This window comes from Coenobita brevimanus, chromosome 104, assembly GCF_032717465.1.
Source record: "Coenobita brevimanus isolate Jiangsu-jjx chromosome 104, ASM3271746v2, whole genome shotgun sequence".
Lineage (NCBI taxonomy): Eukaryota > Metazoa > Arthropoda > Malacostraca > Decapoda > Coenobitidae > Coenobita > Coenobita brevimanus.
This window is the reverse complement of record NC_137057.1, coordinates 27,768,260-27,775,197: the sequence shown is the minus strand read 5'-3', so window position 1 is coordinate 27,775,197 and position 6,938 is coordinate 27,768,260. Positions and strand designations below refer to the sequence as shown.

General features: G+C 40.6%; 1 non-coding gene across 1 annotated transcript; it reads right to left on the bottom strand.

Annotated features, from left to right (window-relative positions):
• Window positions 1–300: 300 nt before the first annotated feature.
• Window positions 301–419, bottom strand: LOC145416185 (5S ribosomal RNA). Its single transcript, XR_013900229.1, has one exon. It is a non-coding gene; the product is annotated as a 5S ribosomal RNA (ribosomal RNA).
• Window positions 420–6,938: the final 6,519 nt, after the last annotated feature.

Below are 6,938 nucleotides of genomic sequence, written 5' to 3'. Positions count from 1 at the left end.
CGATTGGGGAACTCTCTGGCCCTGAAATTCGTACCGTAGCATGACATGTCTTTACTGGCCAGGTCACTGGTTACAGGTGAATTGCTGAGACAATAGCGTGTGTGGGGGGGGGAGATCATGCTGGGTAAGGCATTGTCCCTGTCTGGCATCTTGTAGAGGAAGGTGTCCCGTGTATACGTACCAAAAATCCATCCATTGCCAGACGCCATGTATCCCAAACGGGGTGGTCAAGGGCTTAGAGTTAATTGTTTTACAGGGAGGGGCACTAATCCTCCACCAACCCCACTTGACACGTAGGGATGCCAACAGCATCTGGTGTTCCCAGGCGGTCACCCATCCAAGTACTAACCAGACCCAACATTGCTTAACTTCGCTGATCGGACGGGAAGCGGTGTACTCAACGTGGTATGGCCGCGAAAATTGAAAATTGTGCAAATTAGGGACCTTGCAATTGATTCACGTTTATTTAAGTCAACGGGATTGGCAGTGACAAAACATGTGGATGTTAATTCACGTCGACGGGACGCTGCTGGTTAAGTTACTGCTACTAGTAGGCTTGCTAAGCATATTCTGAAGCCTTGAGGATACGGAACAGTTGCTGGATTCTTTGATTAAAATTACTGACAACAAAACATGAACGTGTCTGTGTCAAATACTGAAGTTCGTTTCTTTTTTGAGTTTTGTTCAAGGTAAAAGGTCGGCTCCATTTTAATTATTTCAAATATTTTCATCCTGCAAAGGCATCAGAATGATTGACCATTACTATGCTACTAGGAGTTTTACAGCAACATACTACCGTGCTGTAGCATTACTAAAAGTAATGCTACGGCATGATACTACGAAGAAGAAAGTATGAAGGAATCAAAACTACAAAACAGTGCATTGTAGTCAGCCTTGTACGGTAAAACAGCAAATAGGTATTATTCACTAATATGATGCACAACTGATTTGTCCTTCAGGACTGACAGATTACCGTCTATAGAAGTTTTATATTCCCTCGATAAATAGTATTTTAGATAAACATGATTTGCTTAAAGCAAACAACACACCTATGTTCAGTTTTAGCTAGTGTAAAACACGAAAATATCTTACAAGTGAGTAATACCAACTCTACAGTACATGATTGGCTACATAATGTTTCCCATCAGTGTTTGACATCAAATCCAAAAAATGGCTATGGTGACATGGCAACATGAGGTACGATAACGTATTTGCTTATCAACTGAACATAGACAGATAGACAGATGAAAGAGCAACAGACAGTGAGGATTACATAAGCTCAGCTTGAGCTGACAGCTCCAATGCTTAGCTCTAATGACTGTAGTCTACCTTTGCCAGTTGTAAATTAATTAATTATTTTCAAGGAGCTTCACACAGTTCCGTTTAATAAAACAGACAAAACAGTAGGATGAGTATTTTTTTCACACTTTACCATGACCACCTCAAACTCCAATATGACAGCTCGCCATTATTTATCACAGTGTCCTCTGGCAGTTTTGTAGTCCAGGGATATGTGCAGACATTTTGGGGCATTAAAAGTATGCAGAAGACGGTACAAGTTACTCATAAACTAGATGCCTTATGAGCTCCGTGCTGCTACAGTGGTAGATCTGGTCATAAATTGAGTGGACTTTTTATTCGTGTAGCATATTTCATTCGTGCTCAGTTTTCTGTAGGTCGTTTCGTGTTCATGTGATTTCAAGTTTATGCCTGGTATTATTTTAGTATCTTAACTGTTTCCTGGGTCAGGACAGCTAATAATTAAGTCTTGTTAATGCCAGACGAATTTATTCAACCGAGTGAGTGCAAATATGGATTCCGGTACACTTTTCCTGCAGCTGCTAGACAATTTGATTCAACTTACGAGTGAATCATAGGAACCTGAATGGTAATACAAATTCTAGTTATTTTGCCTGCTAACGCCAGACGGTTCTATTCATCTGAGTGCCTCTGTTTTTGAAAGGTGCAAACTTTTATTTGATTTTAATTTAGTTTTTTTTTTTTTAATTAATATTTTTTGCATGTTAATGCTGATGGGCGTCTTCGTGTCATACGTACGTCCATTAGTTCCTAAAACTATCTTTAATGTCTGGTGTGAAGGATGGCATAATGAACAGTTTGAATCATCCTGCTCACTTGTCTCGGTAAGGTCGGTTGACGTGGTTAGCCGTCGTAGGAACTGCTGTTAAGCAAATCAACTCCACCATATGACTGCAGACATCCATCGATACGTAAATGGTAACCGTTCCATAATATTTACTCCTCTATGATTGAGAATAATACCCATTACAGCATATTATACCGTGCTACATGCATCTTGGGAAACAGTAACAACGACCGTCTGAGTTGCCATGCTCGATATGAGTGAAACCACAGATTATGAAACAACGTGAGAGAAATATCCATTACAACTGTTTCGTTATCACAGCCATAAATGGGCTAACAGTGCAAAGCTTGATAGTATAGGGCCTGCATGTCGGACTATTTTAACCACATACTAGTATTTATCAGCACCATGTGGTCAACATTTCAGAGTCGGAATGTATTTTGGTTTTGTGTTTAGCTACGTGAATGGCACAGCTCCATATAGTCTGTGCACCTGTGCACCTGAGATGTATGGAGCAAGTAGGGTGTGTTTGATCTGCAGCTGCTGATTGGGTGCCGATGATGTCACTGAGGTAAATGCAGTCATGTATTGTAGTGCAACACGTGGTGTACACCATGGGAGGAAGATTTACTTCAAAGGTAGCTCATCGTTTAGCAAAGCTTTAAAGTCAACTTCTATTTTCATTGACAACGGTAATGTTTTTAAGCTAATTCTGACCTCTTTAGCTTCGCATATTATTCCATATTTAAACTGCTGCGTATAATGCAAGCAATATATATATATATATATATATATATATATATATATATATATATATATATATATATATATATATATATGTGTGTGTGTGTGTGTGTGTGTGTGTGTGTGTGTGTCCGACTCTGGGCAAAGGTTTCACAGCCTGCTCCTAAGGCGCAGTAGTCCTCCTACATACCATACACCTCTACATGTCACCACTTCGGTGCTAACACCCACTGTCCATATTGAATACATGCTAGGGCTGTCCCATACAGGACTGGTGTATTGGTATTAGCAAGGGTACTTTTACGACATGTCAGGGAGCCTTTTGTTAGATAAGTCAAGTCTCCTTTTACTAAATTCAAATCCTTAAACTGTTCCCTGCTCCAGCGGGGATTTGAACCTGGGTCCGTTAAGACTGCAGACCACCTCTCTACCGATTGAGCTATCGCCTCCCCCAAATATGAGGCGTCTAGCGGCAGAGTGACGTATGCACCAAGGGGTTATTGTCGAGTAATTAAGGCTTAAATTTGAAGAATGTGTACATAAAAGGTATAAAGAAAAACTAATGTTGTTTTATATTAATGTAATGCTCTCAAAAAATGCAATTTCATGAATCCAGTGCTTAGAAAAAATAACAACAACAAAAACAAAACCTAACACACAAACACCCCCCCCCATTGGGGTCATACACAAAATATTAACATGGGTTATAATTATGTGATCCAAATAAAAATAAACACAATAATTAATAAAGCATAAAAGTTTTATATTAATAATGCAATTTCTTGATTTTTGATTAATTTTTATATTGTAATCTTTTAATTAAAAGCACTCAAAGCACTCAAAATGGGCAGAGGACAGTGCAGCCCATCCACCACGTGCGAGGTTTAGGGGGACACTGGTGGGGGACTGGCTGAGGCTGGGGGCTAGTACTGAGACATGGCCTCCCAATGGCTAGCCGCTCGTGGCCCGTACGTCCCTCTGCCATGTGGGAGCAGACTTCCTCTGTTGGTTTTCAAGGCCTAAAACACGCGATGCTTGCCCATCTGCCAGCCAGCCATAAGGGTCCTTTTTGTATGTAACTTTATACAGGGAGGATCTAGAAGGCTCCACCTACATATTGGCGGGAATAACTCACCACTGGCCATTTTTGGCACATACATCACTCTGCCACTAGATGCCTCATATATGTGTATTAACCCCCTCGCAGATGATGCACCGCGAGTCATAAGCCTCACAATCTGAAGAGTAATCGATGATGCAACATGACGCAACTTCCCTATAAATGGTCATAGAAACTTTTCCTGCGGATGGATTTGCATCAAGTTTGGCTGAGTCAAAGCTGAGGGTTGCCAGGCCCAGGGGAAATATATGGCAACAGCCGGGAGGTTATCGGAAGGGTAAGCGGCCTACGTTTAGCTCAGTATTATCCCGTCAGTCAGACTGGAAGGGTGTGTGAGCACGCGGCCGAGCATTTAAACCCACGTTTGGCTACTACCGCACCATCCATACCTTACGTGTGTATTGATATTGTGTTGTATATAGTGCAGTGTGCCTGTGAAGAACGTTTATAAATGTTTCTAATATATTTTCAGAGAAAGCCAGATTTGAAAATTCCTAACCAATTTTTTTTTTTTTTTTTTTTTTTAATGTGTCCGACTCCGGGCATAGACTTCACAGCCTGCTATCAAGGCCCAGCTGTCCTCCTACATACCATACACCTCTACATGTCACCATTCCCTTGCTATTGTTGTATTACACTAAGCCTGAAAAATGTCTCGCAAGGGCTTATCTGAGAAAGATTACATGAAATGCTTTTTCAGTGGAAGTGAGAGTGAAGAAATCAGTGAAAGTGAAATGGAAAGTGAATATGTTGAGCAGGAGAGAGTGAGGGTTAAATATGACCCTACGAGTGAAAAAGGCAAACCCACGGTCACGGCCACTGTGATAAGCACTGTGGAGAGTGGTAGTAGCACCATCACTATCACTGTTCCTTTCACCACTGCCACCACTGGTCCTTTCACCGCTGCCATGACTGGTGCTACTACAACCACTGCCATCACTCAGACGTCATTTTTCGCCTTTCCAGAGACCACCTTACTGATGAAAGCATACAGCAGTAAATCACATCGCAAACACACACACACACACACACACACACACACACACACACACACACACACACACACACACACACACACGCACAGACAGACAGACAGACAGACACACACACACACACACACACACACACACACACACACACACACACACACACACATCACAAATACTCACACACACACTCAGGCTGTGATTGTACCTGTCCTTGTCTAGTTTTTATACTATTGTATTGTAAGGTATAAATTGTGTGTTTACTATATATTTCTCATAAGGAAAAAATGGTGCATTTCATTGCTATTCTCTCAGTCATTTTACTTGTAAACTATAGGTCGCATAAAAAATCTGAAGAAAGCTTGATCAAGCTTATGATTTCCTATGCATACTTTTGTAAAGCAAAGTAACATATTTATGAAAGTAAATGGGGAAAAGTTACGGACGACGAACATATTCAGCCTACGGGCCTGAGCCTGTGTGCTGTCAGCGCGCAAACCGCGAGCAACCCATCATAACTTTTCAAATTTCTTTTCTCCATAATTATATCATGGGCTTCCTTAACCTTTGAGCTACAAAAGTGGACAGAATTTATATATATGTTTGTTACAGTGTCACTAACAACATACGAAAAGTAAATCAGACTTTTTAGGAGATTTTCGTAGTTTTTTTCGATTTACTCAAAAACTACTGAACGTATCAACTTGAAACTTTCACATGAAAGATAATGAAATTCTGCATATGGACATGTCCTTTGCAACTGTGCGTCACAGGAAAAATTTTTCACGGTGATGTTGGGAAGTTATGAGAAGCTAGTTTTCATGTAAAAAAGGTTTATTCAGGCTTCATTTTTGTACATTAGGCATGTTTTATGTTTTTTTTTTCTTATAGTACAAACATGAACGAAGATGATGGGAAACAATTTATAACACTTTCCAGGGGTAAATTGGACCATAGAAATTTTTCCCTCGCCACGCTCGTCGAGCCAGCCAGAGCGAGGTTTTCGTTCTGTGCATGGAACCGAAACTTATTGGAAACTTATGGTGTGCGACGGGGTTAAGTAAGAAGAGCTGTAAATTTACATCATCAGTGGCCAATCAGCAGCCGCGAATCAAATACACTCTAATCGCCCCACGCAACTCAGGTGCACAGGTCAATCAAACAGGGTACAGTAGGTGAAGGCCTACCATTAGTTGCTGCCTCACGCAACATGTCTCATATATCATCGTCCATTGTATCAGATTGTAAAGTACATTTTTTTAAAAGTAGTCTTGGGAGCTACTGTACATAAAGTTTACACTTGGCTGGCAGTAAATAAACACATACATACATACATACATGAACTATGCATTCATGGGTTGATAAAGAAAGCCTACCTCCACACACACACACACACACACACACACACACACACACACACACAAACTGGTACTTCGAATTGCTGTTTCGTACTGTTTCTTGTTCCTATGTCTTGCCGGTATTTCGTATTGCCATTCCGTAATGCTAATCTGCTATTGATAACCTGCTATAGTCGCGGTGCGCGACTATGAGGTTGTTATTATCGTGCTCTGGCAACCTACCATTCAAAAGAGCGTCTGATTTCATGTATAATATGAGACGCATGTGATTCGTGTATAATATGTCCATGTAAAATAATATTCGTGTATAATATATTCGTGCATAATAATATGATTCGTGTATAGTATGATACGAAATCGGACGCACTTGAATGGAAGGTTGCCGGGGTACGATAATGACAACCTCAGAGTCGAGCACCGCGACTGTAGTTCTATTGCTGTTTCTTATTACATATTGTTTCGTATTGCACTATGGCAATGCTTTTTCATTCTTCTTCACACTGCTCTTCTTGCTGTTTCTAACTCATGTTTCGAACTCTTATTTCCTGTTGGTTTTCGTACTGCTGTCTCGTATCACTGTTTCGTTCTGCTATTCCTGACTGATATTTCGTATTGTTATTTCC